The sequence below is a fragment of the Trachemys scripta genome, chromosome 6 (assembly GCF_013100865.1).
Source record: "Trachemys scripta elegans isolate TJP31775 chromosome 6, CAS_Tse_1.0, whole genome shotgun sequence".
Lineage (NCBI taxonomy): Eukaryota > Metazoa > Chordata > Testudines > Emydidae > Trachemys > Trachemys scripta.
In genome coordinates, this window is record NC_048303.1 from 15724747 (window position 1) to 15745260 (window position 20514).

Below are 20514 nucleotides of genomic sequence, written 5' to 3' on the forward strand. Positions count from 1 at the left end.
TAAGTGCATGACAATGGTGAATTGGCTCGAGGAACTAAAGGAATTCAGAGGGGATTTTAATTACTTCCAGCCTGTGTAGCCTGCTGCCTCCATCTGGAACTGTCTGTGCAAAATCTTTAAAACGTTATTTTGTTCTGCAACTATAGCTAGAGAATAAAGGGAAAGAGTCTCAGGAGGATAGGATAATGTGGAGTCCAGTCTCACTGCTGCCTTACTGCAGGGTCTAGGATTGCAACACCACAGTGCAACGTGGATTGGTGTTCTCCTCTCCCCTTAGTATTGGCAGGTTGCTGTGATGTATTGGAATCTTCTCCAAAACCTAATGAAAATAATGGCCAAGGGTTCTACTTGGGAGATGCAAAGTGTCTTAACAAAAAACAAACCCTAATTTGTTTGTCTTTCATATTTAATTGAGTTCAAGTTCCTTTACCCAGACATCCATGAGATTCTGAAAGGAATACAGAGGTGACTGAAACATTCAGGAAAGCAGAACCAAGAAATAATAAGTAATCTGATAATATATATTTTCAGACCTCTAGACTGATCCAGGGAGTCTGGTCAAATCAGAATCAGGATACTGTAATCTTTCAAATACCCTGCTTAAACTATGCTGGCCTTCTTATAATTAAATTTGAATCCTTTACATCCAACAGGAGAAGACTTAATTTGTTTTTGCTGCTAGATTATAGCAGAATGCAAGTTCAGTGCCTGAAATGTTCCTGTTCACAAGTGAATATGCCGCAGTTCTGCTTCTGAAGATAATGCCATAATGGAAATGACTACTTTCAACAGTAAAGAGAACAATTTACAAACTTATCTGCAAAGGGATAAACAACTTGCCTGTGCTGAAAAAGTGACAACTTGGAATAGCATAGAATAATGAAAACCCACTCTTTGATAACATTTGTGTCATGGTCTTCAACAGAGCTGATCCCTAGCTGCATTGTGCAATATTATCCTTTATCCTCCTAAGGATATTTATTCAATCAAGTATACCCATTGCACCTATCTCAGGATCTTACTGCCATTCAAAACTATATATAATATTTGAAATAGAATGTTTTCCAGGTCAGATCTCCAGTCTGAGATCATACAAGAAAAGCACAAAGACCTTCTGTAATATCACCAACACCCAAACCAGCTATTCTCGGTTCACTGTAGCCCCGCCCCTGAGGTGTGGCTCAGGCCTCTTCCCTGGTGTCTGTTGTTGAAGTGGCTTCCCCCTTCTCCTTGCAAGGGGTTGATTCTGAGTTCTTTGCTGTGATGCCCGACACCTCTGTCGCAGTTCAGGGCATTATAGAGCAAACATTAAAAACTATATAAGACCCTAGATGCATAAGCTTGCTAGAAATCACCCCAACTCCGGCAAGGTCTCTGGCAGGTGAATGATCCTTCAGACTCCACCTAAGGGGTTTTCTGCGGTTACAACTTCATAACAGCTTTTGCTCAGAAGCATACCCAGGAATCTAAGGGTCATTCTTTTATCTGGAACTGCCTGAGCCATGCAGTAGATCCCACAGCAGTTCAAAGATTTTGTGGGGAGGGAGAGTTAATAAGAGATTTCCTGAACTTTTTTGCTTCTCTGTCTCACAGCTCCCAAAATGAAAGCTCAAACCTGAAACTAAAACTAATTGTTGTCTCAGTCAGGCTGTCCCCTCTCACTGAGGGGCTGATCAGCCATGGCTCTTTATAGGCCTAACAAACTGTCTGAGCATATCACCCAATACAGAACCCTCCCTATTGTCCTCAGCAGGTGTTTCAAGTCCATTCTGTCCCCCCTTAACTCCCTCTGCTAACTCCATGGGCATGCTGGTAAATGGTGTCAGAGGCCTCTGGGGATAGTCATTATTGTTGTAGTCTATTATGTAGGACCCCTTACAGGCTCAGTACAGAGTGCCAGGAGCTGGCCAACTCCAAGTGGGGATTACACAACTATCCAATCAGTCTCTCACTCAACCCTCCTCTAAAGGCTTCTTATCAACCCTTCCAAAGACATACATGAGAGAACTTTCTTCTGAAGGTCTCCAAATTTAGTCTCTGGAACCCAAGGAAGCAAATTCCAGAGGTAGGGAAAAGAAATAGAGATTGATGGATTTTATTGTATGCTGGACTTGTGGAGAAGATCTTTAAAACTGCCGGCATGTCTCTCCTTGGAAATGCAGGGCTAAATTATCAAAACATGACCTGTATTTGTGCATGCACAGCTCGCAACACACAGTCATTTGTGTGCACAGTTTTTCTGTATAAGTAACCATTTATATTCATATCCACACATTGGTGTGTGATTTGTTATCACAAGTGGGATTTGCACATTAATGTGCAATCATCTGCATGTCTAAATGTTTGTGCATGCACATAAGAAGGCCATACAAAGGACTGTTGCAAAATCTGCTCCCAAAGATTTAATGAAAATGGACACAGCCAAAGTGTCCTTAGCAAAAATTTCCCCACCTTCCCAGTGTGCACCAAGCTGCATGTTCCATGATGCTTATGTTGAGCACAGGGGCCTCCATCTGTAATGTACAGATATCTGCACACACATTTTTGAGCACAAATATCAGTGTGAACAGTCAGTAGATTCTAACCGCCACATGCCAAGATGAATTTACAAGTGCAAAATCCATTTGCCCATGTGTTTGTGCTTATAAAGTTACATGTCCATAACCAGAGACCACTTCCTGAAAATGTGGTACTCTGTGTGTGTAGGGGACTGATTTATCACTGCCTTGTAGCTTGCTTTGTAATTTATACCATGTACAAAATGGGTGTAACTACATTAGGATAAAGAATCTGGTTCATAGTTTGCAAAGTGTTCTGGAATCATTTGGGATAAAAGCACTGAATATATATAAGATATTATTTCTCTGAACCAGACAGAGAATTCAATAAGAAATAAGTTGACAGCGCTTATTTTGTGAATCAGTGTTGTCCTAAAAGACAAGTTGTTGGGAGCTGGGACCTTTCTGTTATGACTGTGGATAATGATGAGCCTTGACCAATTGCATATTATATGTTTTGTTTGCATTTGTCTCTGGGATAGGCAAAACGTTTCTGAAAATTCAGATTAACATGGTGCTTGTATACACCGAAAGAATGCAGCAGGTATTCCTCCCATATCATGTCAGCTCCACTGGCTGGGGCAGAGAAGGCATAGCCGTGGTTTTACCCACCGTTAGGCAGCTAGTACCACTGATAACGCTTGCTTCAAGATTTTGCTCTCTTAGAGTAAAAGGTCTGTAATTATGGATAGCGCCTTGTGCACGCTTGCACAAACTGTAGTTTGCATGGCCTACATTCAGCCTACTTCTTCTGCTGGACTCCTCTGCAGATGATTAAAAGTTATAGCTTCAGTGTTCCTGTACAGTAGAATATATTCAGTGAACATATTCACTTACCCACCCTTGGTTTAAAGTTTAACTGTAATTAATGGTATACTTTCATTGGCTTGTGGATGGGGTCAATAGTGAACCTGACTCTGCTGCTTCTATTCAATTAAGAGACATGATGATCATAATCCATCTCTTTGAGTAAGGTATGCTTACTCCCAGACCCAGTTCAATTATAAACTAGTTGTCAGAGAGCTCTCCCCATAAGCTCTATAATTCTAATAATTTTTCACAATATACTAGCAGGCCAGAAAATGAAATGCAACATTTACAGTGCAATATACAGTTAAGACAGGGAACATAATAGGACAATCCTTCATTCTCAAAGGATCAGAGGTGACTGGGCAGTTCTGTAGAATTGTAACCATAAGGGTTGATTTTATTTATTTATTTATTTGTACTGTAGGTTTTTAAATCATAATGTTGGGTGCAATCTTTCTCTTTTGTATTGCCTTTTTTAGGAAAAGTTTTTTAATTACAAGAGCACAGCAATGGGAGAGTGAAGAAATATGAGACAGTTTAAAAGAAATGAGGCAATAAATGCCTTTGATGAAGCACATGTCCATCTAAGCTTGGCTTCATGAAAACTTTATTTCTGAGGTTCATTAATCTAGAGTAAGAGGGTTTTTTACATTCACGGTGAACCAGCAAATAGAGACTTCTGGGTTATGTGATTCTGTCATAGAATGGTTGAAATTATAGATGGAAAGAATCATTACATTATCAGGTCCCACTCTGCCTAATTCACCCTTTCTTACCTACCGTGCATTTTTCTAGCGTTTATCGACATCTAATTTTGGAAGTTCCGAGTGATAGTGCTTATAGGTCACTTCTCTTGGGAGGCTATTCCAGTGGCTAATATTTCACTATCAGTATTTCCTGATTCAGCCTAAATTTTCCCATTTTTAATTTAATTCTTTTGCTCCAAGTTATGCCTCTCCTTCAGTATTTATAGCCTTCATATGTTTTTAGACAGTTGTCTTATTCCTGCTTTTGTTCTCACTTAGTCAAGCGATACATGTTTATTTCTTTTAGGGATATATTTTCAGAAAAATGTATGCTTCATTTGTGTGAGCAGTTACACTGTTGACATGCACATTCATGAAAATTGCATATGCAAACAACTTTGCATAACCAACTGGTACTTTGCAAGATTATATTAACTGAGTCTGCAAATATGCACACATTTTTTTGTGAACATGTTCATGTCATCTTTTTCTTATAACTAAAATCCCCTACACTCGCTGATACTGGAATTGCTATTCTCTGTACTCCCTCAAATGTATCAGTAGTTCTCTGGTTATTTGTTTATCCAGGTATAAAACAGTTTTCTAGTTTTGGCTGCATAGTTTTGTTTAATATGTAATGTCATTGAAAATATTAGGACTCTTCGTGCTAATTCCTGCAACCAGTGAGCAAAATCATCACTTATATGATTTCACTACTTATCTTGTATAACATAAGATCTTGTTATAGATGTGCAATTACTAAAGGAGAATCTTGAGCCTATCAGAAGTGAGCAGAGGGAGTGGATTGGGACTGACTGTGCACAAGATAAGCTACGTTGGTGCCAGATGGCTCAGGTTGGGCTAGCAGAATGCCTTGCCAGGTGCACAGTGTTGTTGGCCCCTAGCAATCACATGTGTGAAACCATGTGGCCCAATCACAGACTATATGCCCCTTAGGAGTTATGAATCGTGGCTAACGATGAACCCAAGCCTCCTTCTAAGCACTCACCTGAGTGCTAGATAGAGATGCTGCCCTACATGTTAGAGGTCTATGTCAAATTGTACAAATATGACTTCATTTTTTGGTCTGTAATTGTGACTCCTGCAAGTCAAAAGGGTGAATAAGCTGCTCCGTGTAGAAATACCGAGTTATGATCCCCAACAATGGACTCCGTAGCAATGACTTCTGCAAGAGAGGTATGCAGTTTTCTATTATCCAAATTTACTGAGTCATGGTAGCCCAGGTGCCTTGGATAAAAAATGTATTCTCAAAGCTTCCTCTCTGTCATAGCAAAGCAGCATAACTTACTGCTGCGGAGGTGAGGATAGGTTACATAGTTTACAGGCATAAGATGTCACTGCTTGTAGAAAATGACCCGTGATGTGTTCTGGGATCTGATGAGTTAGTCTGAAATACATTGTCACCCTCAGGAATTTGAGAGGTTTGTTTTAGTTTCCCCCTTGACTCTTAGCTTATATCAAACTCTTCACTTATGTAGGAATATTCCCTTATAAAACATGCATTTTTTATTAAATGCACCTTAAACACTGATGATGAAAATAAAGTTGCTATGTGTGCATCGACTTGTCAGATCTGGTGAACTGAAGCTGAGATGTTTAGATTCCTCGTTGGCATTCTTCCAGCGTATAATGTTCTAATAAAGGATAAACCTGGAAGAGATGTTTTTCATCCATAGAAGGCTCTTTTGTGTTCTAACTACAGAAATAATTGTTTTGAAGTCATAAAAAAGAAAGCACTTGAAACTCTCAAAGATTCCCCTGTGAGAAAGTTGTACAGCAGACTTATTGCTTCGGTGTAGCTGGGAGCTTCCACTGTATCTGTAATATTTGATTTCCACTTGAACACAAGCAACTGGAATGAGTATTTAAAAGGTCTCTGAAGTAAATTTGTCCATGAACAAGATTAATATTAAGAGCTGTCTACGGCTTTCTTTGACAGGTTTATTTTGGGAGAGTGAGGAACGAGAAAGGAATTCACTTTCCATTCTTGCAGTTGCATGAGTTTTGAGTGTTTGAGGTAGAAATCACAGGAATTTATGTTGACTTGTACTAAAAATGTGTGTGCGCGCACACCCACACACACTCACACACACTTTCACTTTGAAATGAAATCTTGCAACATATTTGCCTTTAAAGAGGCAGGTTTGTCTACTAGGTAGAGCACTGGCCTGAGATTCAGGAGACCTAGATTCTGTTCCTGGCTCTTACCCTGACCTGCTGGGTTAGACCAATCACTTCCACACTTGGTCTGTCTTATCTATTTAGAATGAAAGTTCTTTGAGCAATGACTGTCTCTTTCTGTGTGTTTGTACACTGTATCGGGCCCTGATTTTTAGGCACTACTATAACACACATAATAAACAATACCTAAAACAAAAACTATTTAATAAGCTACCAGTCTGATTTCATGATCCAATTTACTATAGGCATCAATAGTTGTGCCTACTATCATGATTACAAATCAGTTTCTATCGTAAATCCCATTTTTCATGGCCTCATAACATTCTGGAATATTCCTCTTTTGAGCTGAACTTTTCTGTGCTTGGGGTAAAATTTTCAGCATGGCCTGTGTCCTATTTTCAAAAGAGACTTGAGACTTAGGAACAAGTGCCAATGCTGCTTTGGCTCGTAAGGGCCAGATTTGTAAAGGTATTTAGGCACTGCAAGATGCAGCTAGGCACCTAGTGGAATCCTTAAAAGCATCTAAGCAGCTGAGGTGCCAACTCTATGGGAAAATCTTGCCCTAAGTCTTTCTTTTTTTTTTTTAAATCCATATCAAGGACAAGAGAAAAATTGTTGGCATGAAAAAAAATCATGGATCCCATAATCCCATTATAATTTTTTGCTACATGGTACAAATTTTGTCATATTCTAGGCTCTTATTTAAACAAAGAACCAAACAAAATACATAAGGCCAAGTCCTGACAGGTGCTGAGCATCTCCTATATAGTGCTTAGTTTCCTCAAGTTACATTGACTCCTATAGGAATTGAGTCTGCTAGGGTTACGCTCCACGTTTTTGTCTTCTTCCATTGCAAAGATACGGCATAAGAGTATAAACTGCCCTATTGCTGTTGTCCTGTTAACCCAGTTTTTCAGAAATCAAAGATTGGAACTTGCACTGCCATGGTCACAATATAGAGCTAACTGCATCCCAGCCCCCTTTCTGTTCTCTCTGAGTGCACCTCAGGTGTAAGGTCTCTTGCTCTTAACCTATCTTGGTTGAAATATACCAGTTTTTCCATTTTAAGACTGGGAACTTGGCACACTCTGCAGCATATTCCAGCCATTTTATCACCCTGCAGTTCCAAGTGGGGTTTGGGCACCTGCCTGTCCTGTCTTCTAGAACCTGTGACCAGTGCTACAGTGACCAACGGCCATCTTGAAACAAAATAATTTTATTTAATAGTTGGAACTATACACTAGTGGCAAACAGCCAACATGAATGTTTACTCTTATCTAGTCTTGCCTCTTCACACACACTAAATTAGACAGATTTTCTTCTTCCATTGCAGGAACAAAGCATAACCATCTGACATTGTCCTAGCAAACCCAACCCTTCCTGTGTGTCTCTTAATCTGGTTCTCTCAGTATGACCCATCCTTTTGAAAACTGGTTTTGGTGCTCCTGAAGGAGAAAGGCTGGACCTAGTAAGGCTACTCATGTTGGCATCTTAATGACACTTAAGTGTAAAAGGTTAGGTGACTATTAAAAGGGCTTTGCTATCCAGTCAAACCCTTAGCGTTAAATATCTCTTCCCATATATGGTACAGATGTACCAAGGTAGTGATAGATCCAGATACAATAGGTATAATTATTAGAGACTATCTTCACGTTTGTCACAACCGTATTCACCTCCTTGTGGTGTGAATTTCAAATCCTAATTAGGACCATTTACATGCTAACAACATCTATTTTTCTTTTTCTAAAAAAATTCAAGGACATTAAATGCCAAAAACTGTTACTAAGATTGCACAGACAAAATTACACACAAGGAAGAAATGCATAATAAGGTTTCAACAAAAATGTTAGCTAAATTGCAAATAATGTATATGTTAAGGTATGCATTTTATGACACAAAAAGATAAACATTCAATCTGAAAAACAGACTAAACACTGCCGTGTAACAAGACTGAGTGAATTTTGCTCTGGGAAACTTAATTTTTGCAATTTCTGACTTTGTGAGATTTCAACAGCATAAACTTAATGTTGCATTAATGTAGGTTATTTGTTTTTTTTTTAATAATAAAATTGAACTTAAATCCTTGTCCCTGGAAAGGAGAGGAATGATATAATTGTCATAACAATATTCTATGTCTCCAGTGAGAACGATCGGCTTTATATTAGTTGGGACACATATTTTCTCTGTCTTTCCTTCGGTACTTTTAGGGCTTGTCTACACTTGAAATGCTACTGCGGTGAAGCTGCAGCACTGTAGTGGTGCCACTGTAGTTCTGTGGTGTAGCTATTATCCATTCCGACGGAAGGAGTTCTCCCGTCGGTGTAGTTAATCGATTTCCCTGAGAGGCAGAATTTTTCTGTCAACCTGGTGCTGTTGAAACTGGGAGTTAGGTCGGCTTAATTACGATGCTCAGAGGTGTGAATTTGTCATAGCCTTGAGCAATGTAGCTAGGGAGATGTAAGTTCCCAACCTCCCCTCTCTTTATATGTAAAAAAATGACAGCATTTACATCTGGACCCTGTTCAAGTCAGCTTGGTAGAAATGGGAGCACTTTTACTCGGCAAACCTAGGCTGTCACATTAGTTTTAGAATGTACCATGATTACTGTGTTATTTCTGAGTCTTTCAGATGATATCCTGAGTGATTCTAACAGCAGCATTGTTTTCCACTTTATATGAGCAAGAATAAAGTCAAATGTTTCTCTGGGTTTGTTTAGGATCAGTGTAAAATGAGGATGGATGAACAGTAAGGAAACCAGCTTGTGAGGACCACCTTTGGGAGAAAAGGCAGTTTCCCTTTATGGACTATGGTCCACGTCATTTGCAATAGCAATGCATTTTTCTGGAATAAAAGCACATTAGTGAATGAATGGTCTGAGCAGAAATGTCATCTATGGGACAGGTGGATGAAAAATTCAAAAGAAAAAATAATGTTACACTGTTCCTCTTATTGATATTTCCATATCACAAAATTAAGGAACTACCACTGTGCCCCAAATGGGAAAATCATTTTAGGATTTATTTTTAAAATAATATAAAACTTCACACTGCTGAATACTTTAAAATGCTTTTATTGTCTGTCAGCTTTTTGTTGCTTGTAATTACCAGTTAGAGCCAGAGTTAGCCCTTGAATCAAACATGTTGATAGCACCTTTCATCCTGACAGACTACATTTTTCTGATATGCACATTGTGTGTAGATTTGTGTATACACATGGATGCCACACTGAGTTGGTGTAGATTACACATTCACTAATACATGTACATTCAAAGGCATAGTTGCACTATCCATGTGTGAGTGTACATTATGGTAGGAATCTGAAATCTATTGCTAAAATCTAGCTTTCTGTGGCATGAAATGCTACAGTTAAATATAATTCCAGAACACTGGAGAACAGTTTTGGGAAGCTGAAAAGAAGGAAATACTCTACCCAGTTAAATTATATGGGAAGGAGTGGCAGTTAAGTTGACCTAATTACTCAAGCAAGAATTTGGTCAAGATCATAGGGTCAGTTCACACTTGCACTCTTCAAAACAGTGTTATGTGTTGGGGGGGAGAGTGGGGGGGGAGAGGAAGGGATTATATTGTTTTTCATGAGCACAGATTGTCTGGACCTCAGTTTTACATCCCAAGAAGGAAGTGGGGATACTACTGCATTCCTCTTATTGACCCAACCTGATCTGCAAACCTGAAAAATAACAATAACATATAAAAAAGTGTCCTACAGATTTATGCCCTGATTCACACCACTCTGGCCCTGTAAAGAAGCATTAAGGTGGGAACAATTCATTTATAGTGCCAGAGTGGTGTGAAGAGGCCTTGTGTAAATGAGAATCAGGCCCTTAATATTCTTTCCATTTGACAATTTTTGTGACTACTACTAATTATTTTGTATCCTAAATTCTTCTCTGTTTTTCTCTGCCAATGTCAGTGCAGCAGTGGGATTAATGTCTGCTTGTTAATTGATGTTGCAGAATCAGCAACATGATTTGTATGTTTGTATGCCCCCAAAACAGTGGTGGTTGCTGGTGGTGGGGAAGATACTTTGGATAGGTTAACTTTTTCAACCAAATTTAGTTTTTATCAAATGGCATAGCTCCACTGAAGCCAACATGAAAATTGAGACTCCAGATGCCATTCTTCTCCGAACATAGCAGTTTTAAAGATAGTCTGTCTTCAGGCCTAAATTACATGATACTCAGTGAAATCATTCATGCCAGGAAAACTGTGCCTAAAGTAAAGTAAAGCATAATTGACTCCTTTCACAAACTCGGTGTTATCTTTCAGGAAGAATTCAAAAAGTATGTGAAATTTCCAATGTTATTGAGAGTTTTTCTTTTTTTGGGAAGAGAGGACTTGGGGGACGAGTGCAGGAGAGTACAGGACTTGGTGTTCTTTTTTATCCATGCAACACTACAGTTCTTCTGGAGAAGCATTCCAGCAGTAGCTTCAACATCTTTGAGTTTATTACAGAAACTATGCACAACTCTAACTCTTTTTCATTACACAGCATGCAATGCAGCTAATTATCCAACTGCATTTCTTCCAGAATAGTGAAATCATTATCAAAGAAGTTTTAATCTCCACAAAATTACATTTGAATAAGGGTAAAAGTTTAATTAAACCAACTAATATAGGAAAATTCTGAACTAAAGCTAAATTCTAACTTGTGCTCCCTTCATATTTGCCTACTGTAATCACAATATTTCAAAAGTCTCCATGCAGTGGGTAATGTTACATATCATAGAAAAGATTTTTTGGCCTTTAAGTGAGGCCTGAAGTGTTGATGTTTGCATCAATTTGCAAATGCACAACAGCCTAAATTTTTGGTATATAAGTGTGTATTTCACTGCTTGCTTATGTCCACAAATACCCATTGAAATCAGACTCCTATAAACTTCAATGAGCATTGGATCTGGATGTGCAAAATATATGGGGTTTAGTGCACATGAAACTGGCTCATTTTTAGACGCTGTGACTGCTCTCCAGACTGATAACATATTACCATTTAAATAATGAAACCAAATGATGCTATTGACCTCTTTGTTTTTTTCATTGTCATTCGGGAGAACTAGATCTGGCATCATCATGGAAATACAACATTATTTGCCTTTTTTTGAGTCAAAAACGACATGTTAAATGTACATCACGTGTGTAGCTAAATATCTCCACATCTGTATGTTTTCTCATACTGATTTATTAAACTGCACTTTTCACTTGACAATCTATTTAACATTTCTTTCCTTCTCTGCTTGTTTTTTGAATGCTCAGGGAGTTCCTTGCTTTCCATCCCTCCCTGCATTTTTTTATGGTGTCTTCTAGATGCTTTTCATTTAAACGCAGCAGTATTTCAGCATCTAGCTTCTCTTGTCCAAATGCGCTATTGAAACTGAATTCATACAGCGTACACAAAGAGAAGCCACATTTGTATGGACCAAAGACATATGCTGCATATCCTTGCATAACTGTTTCTCCGATTAAGCTAATGTGGGTCCCCTGTTAAACAATGGGGCCCTGGGCATGCCTGAGGCAAGGAGATAATCAATGTGGCTTTGGTTAAGCAGTGCTGACACATAATAGAAGAACTTTAAAGAGAGGAATTCTGTAGGTACCTCAAAAAATACCTCATGAGGAACAGATTCAGAGGGTTGGGTATTTTTTTAACCTTTGAAGAATCTCCAGCAACATCCTTGTTGCAATCATCTTTATTAGTTATATTAAAGGGACAATGCCAGTGTTTTAACAGATCTACTTACTGCAACCAAGTATAGTAAAATCCCTCTGCCCTTGTATGTGCTTATGATAATTATTATTCATGATCAGCACTTTTCAGTAGTACTGGATACAAAACAAAGTTTGGGGGAAATTTGAATTAGTTCCAGATTTGGGGCTTGGACCATTTTTGTTCTTCAGATAACTGTGCCAGTTGACTAAATTAAAACCACATCTGGGCCTCTAGTGATCTCTTTGTGCCCTCCTCCCATAACTAGCTACTTCCCTTATTGCATGTGAATGTGCTGGGTCCATACTATTCTTTGCACTCACTGTTTCTTTTGCCCATTCTCTGTGTAATCTCTCCTGGCTCTGCCACTGACATGCTCTGTGGCCTTGGACAAGACACTTCACCTCCCATGTCTGTTTCTTTATCAGTAATACTATGATTACCTTCCTTTGTAAAGCATTTTGAGATCTCTATTTATAAAATTCTACATAAGACCTAATTGCCATTGCTATGACCCTATCCGTCTAGGTTCATATATGCATACGAGTGCTTTTACCCAGATGGCAAGATTGAAGCCAGTCTCTTTTGAGGAAGTTCATGGAAATGTCACTCTTTGCTGTTGGATGACAGTTTATTCTGTATGTTTGTTATTCTGCGTGCTAGGTTTCCATGCCAAATACAAATGGGACCTAAACGCTAATTCATACTGTCATCTTAACTACAGACTGAATATTCTGAGAGTTGACATCAGGTAAAAACTAAGAAAACTAGAAAAAATTATGGAAGTGGTTTGTCACATTCAAAGATTTTTTTTTAAGCTTTCTTCTTCCTGTACAGTTGTGGCATTAAAGATAGAACAAACTAAGTCCTGAGGAATACAATCAACAATGAAATTTCCCCCCTTCTTCAGTGGACCAGGCCTGAGCAATCTTTGGTCATTTGTTTGATGAAAACACTATGTTAAAAAAAAAAAAATCAGCAGAGCCTCAATTCAGCAGAGCACATCAACAGCAACTCTGACTTTTATTTATATCTAGTATAACTCCGATGCTTTGCTCTGCAAATTCATAAAACCACTAGTTCTGAGAATAGCTCATGTGCTGGCAATGTATTGCTCCAGACATACCCCACTAAGGCTCTGAGAAGGACATGCTGTAGGGTGATATATATATATTATCATTACCATAATATTACTGGGGGTTTGCTTTGTTGAATAGCAATAAAGGCATTGACTATGGTTTACTGTGCAGCATTTTGTTAGGCATATAATTATTTGGTCAGAAGATAAGTAAGGACTTCATTCTTCTTTGGATTCTTCCTTGGATATTAGGAAAAAACTTTTGGATATTAGGAAAACCTTTTTCACTAGGAGGTTGGTGAAGCACTGGAATGGGTTACCTAGGGAGGTGGTGGAATCTCCTTCCTTAGAGGTTTTTAAGCTCAGGCTTGACAAAGCCCTGGCTGGGATGATTTAGTTGGGGATTGTTCCTGCTTTGAGCAGGGGGTGGGACTAGATGACCTCCTGAGGTCCCTTCCAACTCTGATATTCTATGATTCTATGATTCACTCTGGATTTAGATGTGTTTAACTCAAGTAAACTCCACTGGAGTTTCACCAATGTAAAACTGGTGTAATGGAGTAGAGAGTCAGGCCCTAAACTCTAACATGTCATGAAGGAAGCTCCAGGGCAGTCTCTTCTAGCATCCCCCTCTTGTGAAAGGTTGATAATATTTAATAAGGCAGTTTGATGTGATAAAGCTTGCACTTGTTCTGAAACCAGACACATAATTTGCTTGATTCATTGGTGTGCTTTGCACATCACCATGAGGTGATTTGGTAAATTCTTACTAGTCTATACTTTCCAAGAAATTAACAGTTCTTGTTCTAAACCCCCAATGATATGAACATTGTGTCCATGTGAATGAGGATGGTGAGAATTCAAATACATCTTCACCTACATTGCTGTATTAAAAAAAAAAACACAGAATAAGGATTAAAATTGCTAAAAGTGATAATTCTGCCAGGTTGAGGTACTTCACTGTTCTAAAATATTCTTCCAGATTGTGGAAGTTAATTGTGATCAGCAACTGGGAATCCAGCCAGGGTTGTTAAAGGAATTGATTATTATAATAGATTATTTTTCAAAACTGTAATCCAGAAAAATAATCTGGACATGGAGGAATAATTGGTCACCATCCTCTTTATAAAATCCCTTAGGATATTTGAAGACTGTTATCAAATTCCCCCCCTTAATATTTTTTTTAACCTTTACTTATATGTCATGTTTTCTAAACTCTCCTCTGGACTGTCTCCAGTTTGTCCTCATCTTTCTTAAAGTGTGGCACCCAAGACTGGACACCATATTCCACCTGAGACCTCAAATGCTGAGTAGAGTGGAAGACTTATTTCCTGTGTCTTACATAAGACAGTCCTGTTAATACACCCTAGAATGATATTACTTTTTTTTCACAAGTGTATCACACTGTTGACTCGTTCGACTTGTGATCCACTATCACCCCCAGATCCTTTTCATCAATAGTAATACCTAGACAGTTATTTCTCATTTTGTAGCTGTGCATTTGATTTTTCCTTCCTAAGTGAAGTGCTGTGCTCTTGTCTTTACATGAATTTCATCATGTGATTTCAAACCAATTCTCCAATTTGTCAAGATCGTTTTAAATTATAATTCTGTACTCCAAAGTGCTTGCAAACCCTCGCTGCTTGATGACGTCCTCTCTACTCCATTATTCAAGTCATCAGTGAAAATATTGAATAGTATTGGACCTAGGAATGATCCTGGCAGGACCCCACTAGATATGCCCTCCCAGTTTGAGAGTTAACTTTAACCATTGATAACTATCCTTTGCGTACCATCATTCAACTAGTTTTGCACTCACCTGGGATGGAATTTTAATCCCACATCATCCCTGAATGAGTTAAGTGGCATGCAATGGTCCAATTAATCTTCTAGGCTACATCTGGTGGAGAATCTGGCTTGACTGAAAATGACTAATGGATGCTAAAGCCGAGGTGGGCAAGAAGCTAGCCAAGGTACAAAGCCAGGAAGCTTGTAGCAGAAAGGGGCTGTGGTGTTGAAGCCAGCAATCACAATGTGGGCTTAGAGGGGGAAACGAGAGAAGCCTTGGGATCCTGGCCCAGAGGGAAGGGTTTACCCCGAAGGGAGTAGAAAGCCTGTGGGAGGTGAAGTAGGAAACAGCTGAGCAAAAGAGCAGCAAGACCAGAAGATAGAGATTGTGCAGACCGTGGCTGCTGATTGTAAGGTCCTCGTCTGGAATCTGGAGTAGTGGGTGGTTCCAGTTTCCCCTATTAGCCACTAGGAAGCGGCAAAGGATTATGGGCGATGCCAACCGGACATCTGGTCCAGAGAGACTTTGATATCCCAGAAGGGGGAGCTATATAAGACTATATCTTTGTGATCTAGACAGAGGGCTGAGTCACAAAGAAAGGGAGCATGCCAAGTCTCAGAGAGAAAGAGAGAGAGAGATCATGCAGTGAGCAAATGACTTTTTGTAGGATTCCTTTTTGATTTTTAGGTCATTAATATTTCAGGCCTTTAATATCATCTCTTTGAGAAACTGCCAGCTCTCCTGAACTCTTTTTATCCCTTAGATTTTCTTGCGATGGACCCTTACCTGCTAGTTCTGACTTTGTTGAAGTCCATTGTCCTTATTCTACTGCTCTTACTCTCTCCTTTCCTTAGAATCATGGTCACTTTCTCTCAAGTATCAGAGGGGTAGCTGTGTTAGTTTGGATCTGTAAAAAGCAACAAAGAGTCCGGTGGCACCTTATAGACTAGTCTATAAGGTGCCACCGGACTCTTTGTTACTTTCTCTCAAGTTGCCTTCAGACTTTAGATTTACAGCCAGTTCCTCCCTGCTAGTCAGAATCAAGAGTAAAATGGTTGTCCCACTGGTTATTTCCTCCACCTCTGGAACAAAATGTTGTCCCAGGTACATTCTAAGAACCTATGGGGCATTTTGTATTTTGCTGTATTTCTTTTCCAACAGTCTCCCATTACTACCAGGTTTTGTGGTTTGGATATTTCTGTTGTTTGTTCTGGAAATGCTGCCTCCTCCTTCTGATTTGGTGGATGATAGTAACCCCTACTATGACATTGCCCCTGTTTTTTACCCTTTTATGTTCACCCAGAGACTTTCAACTAGTCCTTCTCTCACCTCTTTCTGGACCTCTGAACAAGTTTGTATAATCCAACATCTCCTCCCTTTTTCCCCTGGCTATCCTTCCTGAACATGCTATACCTGTATTCTAGTCTGGGAGGTATTCCACCAAGTCTCTGTAATGCCAATTAAGTCACAATTTTCAATGGCGTAGAGTATCGAGCAATCCCATTGAAGCTGTGGGTGCTCAACACTTGGAAAGCCCAGGCTATTATTTTAGGATCCTAACTTTAGCTTATTTTTGAAAAGCCTGGCTCTAGTTTCCAACTCTGCTTCCTACTTCAAATATTTATATTGAGAGATCCTCAAATTTGCTTATTTTAGTGCTAATCCAAGAAAGCCCAGTTAGGGCTGCCAACTTTCTAATTGCTGAAAAACAGACCCCGCCCCCAGTCTGCCTCTTCCAGAAGCTCCCAGTCCGCCTCTTCCTGCTCACTCCTCTTCCCCCTCCCACCCTTCCTTGTCGCTCGATCCTTTCTACCTCCCTTGCGCTCCCCAACTGGGCTCCCTCTGCTCCAGGGCTGGGACGGGAACTGCAGCCTGCTGTCTGTCCACGAGATGCAGGCAGGATGTGGCCCCTGGCTTAGCAGAGACTGGCACAGGTTGATGAGCTGGTACCTTCCAACACCACACCCCACCCGCGCACGTGGTAACCAGACTTTTGGTGTCTGACCGAACATTGCCAGGTCCCCTTTTTTACCAGACTTTTGGGTCAAAAACCAGGCACCTGGCAACCCTGAAAACCCAGCTTCTGTTAACGTCAATGGCAAAACTCCCATTGACTTCAGTGGAAGCAGAATTGTTCCTGCTTACATACTACATTGATTGGTGCCATATAAAGAACTGAGCCAGATGGACAGAAAGGATGTGTTCTCACAATTTGTATGAACATCAGTTGCAGATATGTAGACTATATTTGCTTAATGGATACAAGACTGTCTGCAAAGATACCATCAATATCTAGCTGATAGCTAAAGAAGTTCTGTACAAGTTTGTTTGGCTTCTCAAATTGCTCCTCTTCAACCAGCATTAAAAATGAAAAGATGTCTTGTTGTGAAATGTATTTTCAAATGTCTAACTTTGTTTTTTATAAGTGTCATTGGTTTGTAATTGGGGCATATTCCCTTTATTTTTTCAGCTGAAGAGGTTTTGTTTTGTTTTTTTCCCTGCAGCTATAAAAGATATTCAGTTCAAGGGGAAAAAGTAAAATCTATTTTTATGGCAAAGTTGATTTTTTTAAGAACTCTGCTTAATGTTATTGAATGTGCACAAGAAGCAGGGGGAAAAAATAATTAAACAGATGCCAGTGGGTGCACAATTTAAAGACCTGTGCTGAATGACCATAGTCATTAATCCTAAAAATCAATAGAATGTGTTGCATTGTCTAGTAACTTCTAGTCATTTACCTTTTCTAGATGAATTTGGTATCTGGTGCCCAGGATAATTACAGGACCCTCCAGCACCGAAAATTTGAAGATGAAAATATAGAGATCAACACAAAGATAATTATTAAAGATCATGTATTTTCATAGCTGGTCGCAGCCAGAGATATTTAAGGCGATATGTGATAGCTGGAGTACTTTTGTTTAAAGAGCCAATGTTTTATAGAATTCAGAAAGCTTAGAGCAAAAGAATAGATAAAGATCAATCAGAATTTATGAATAAGATCAGCCTTCGGGTGCAAAATGTGGAGAAGAGAACTGTGAGCAGGATTTAAAATTTTAAGATAATAAAACTGTGTTGGGGAAAGGAGACCCTAGGTGGGATTGTCAGTTGCTCTTTGATACGGATTAATGTATTCTGATTTACTCTAGGGAAAAGGGCTGAGCACCTTCATTTTTCACCAAAATGCCAACTTCACATTTTAATTTTAGATGGTATCAGAGGTTTGGTCCTTGCCTGTCTATCTTTACCAATGTCTGAGAAGTCTTTTATTTCCAATGTCTATAATATTGTAGCATAATATGAAGAACATTGTATAAAACACAGGACAGAAAAATCGGAGAATAGCTGTAACAAAGAGGACTTATTCTTCCCATAGTCACTGTGGGTTTCAAGTTGTAAAAACAGTGTATTGAAAAGCATGGGGTTTTATGCCTGTCAAAAAGTCATGCATAGCTCAGTGCTGAATTCTGTTTTACACACCATGCCAGGAAACCCCACCGAAGTAACTGGACCAAATTCAAAAGACTTTGAGCAAGGACCAACTCGCTAAGTAAAATTCCCCTTGACATTAAAGTCTTGAGTAAGAACTTCATAAAAGCTGAAGAACCTCAAAATTAAGCTCACGTGAACTATTCACATAGGATAGAATTCACCCTCAAGCAGGGGGTCTACAAAAGACCTATGCACAACTTAAGTCCAACTTAAGCACTACTTTGAGGTCTAAAAGTGTTGCAGATGCCTTGTGTTGGCATTCTGTGCAGGGTGAATTTGACCCATGGGCAGCTGGGAAAAGCTGTCATTCTGAAACGGGTGCTCTAGCTCAGAAGTTATGGGCTTGATGTAGGAAACACTTGGTGAAATTCTATGGCCAGTGTTGTGTAGGAAGTCAGACAACATGTTTATAATCGTCCCTACTGGCCTTAAAATCCATGATTCCATGGAAATACTAACATTTGTCTTCTCCAAGTACTGTGTAATTCCATCTCTGACACTGACTCCATCTGTGATTTGTCAAGTCACTAAAACTTCCTGCCTTAGTTTTTCCCTCTACAAGAGGAGGATGTTCTCCTATACCAATCCCAAGGGTGTTGTGGTGTTTGTTTAGTTAATATTTGTAAAGCAGTGCTAATAAATGCGCATTCAGGTGAATTTTAGTACACAAACCACCCAGCTTGTTTTGAGGATTGTCCATTGAAACACTTTTCTAAATTTCAGAAACGATATGCAGATCCCAGCACACACTCCTAGGTTCCCCTTGTCCTACAGTCAGACCCTTTCATCCCCCAAGCTGCTCCCAAAAAGTTTAAGGCCCATCCTGTGCACAATGGTATGTTAAGAGTGGACAGGAGTCAGTTATCATTTGTGAGGGGAAGGGACTGGATTAGAAATAAACAAACTGGTTCATATGCAAACCCAAGAATATCTGCAAAAAGAAGAACAGGAGTACTTGTGGCACCTTAGAGACTAACAAATTTATTAGAGCATAAGCTTTCGTGGACTACAGCCCACTTCTTCGGATGCAGTCCACGAAAGCTTATGCTCTAATAAATTTGTTAGTCTCTAAGGTGCCACAAGTACTCCTGTTCTTCTTTTTGCGGATACAGACTAACACGGCTGCTACTCTGAAACCAAGAATATCTGTAACCATAGGCGCCGACTCCTTGGGTGCTTCAGGGCTGGAGTACCCACGGAAAAAAATTAGTGAGTGCTTAGCACCCCCTGGCAGCCAGCTCCCCCCATCACCTCCCCCAGCGCTTCCCGCCTGCCAGCAGCCCTACCAGTCAACTCCTCTCCGTCCCTCCCTCCTACTGCCTCTTGTCTGCCACGATCAGCTGGTCTGCGGTGTGCAAGAGGAGCTGGGTGGAGGGGGAGGAGTGGGGACGGAGCGTGCTCGGGGGAGGGGGCAGAACTGGATGGGGGTTGAGCACCTCCAGGGCCCAGAGGAAGCCGGCGCCTGTGTCTGTAAGGTTTAATTATTAACTTCTGGGGCCCTGTCATTCCCCATCTTTGTTTCTCCAGAGGATATCAGTAGTTCTTATGGAGGTCAATAGGAATTAATGGTATTCTTGGACCCTGGCATATGAAATGTTACCTCTTAAGAGAATTTTAAAAGAAATGTGAAGTGTCTTGTTGGGTAGGAAATCCATTTCTATCTTCGTTATGAGTTTGCACAGTGTGAATGTGTAATTGCACATTCATTCTCAAAACCACACATTCATAACAGCTGTTAAACTGCAATAGTCTGGAATTATTCCTGCCCGTTTCCAGTCATAAGATGCTTTCTGGTTGCCTCAGGCTTGATGATGCGGTCACCTTCTCCTAGGCTTCATGTTCTTAAATCTTTGAGCACTTCAGCAGCAGTTGTACACACCACCTGTAACTTTGCCTCTTCATTGATTAGCTGCCTCCTGCAGAGTGACTTCCCCATCCATCTCTCTTGCCACTATAGATTGTCCTCAGTCAGCTGCTCTGCTGCAAGTTACGTGGCTTCTTTAGCTCAAAGCTGCCAGGCATGCAGACTGCTCTGTCTCATTCTGCTTTTTTTAGGCTACAAATACTCTGTATTAGTCTGTAAGCTAGCAATATGAGTTCCAGCTTGCATAGACTTACATG

General features: G+C 39.8%; 1 protein-coding gene across 1 annotated transcript in view; it reads left to right on the forward strand.

Annotated features, from left to right (window-relative positions):
• Window positions 1–20514, forward strand: part of DCC (DCC netrin 1 receptor) — a gene marked incomplete in the record, with an annotated part of 974185 nt that overhangs the window by 766401 nt on the left and 187270 nt on the right.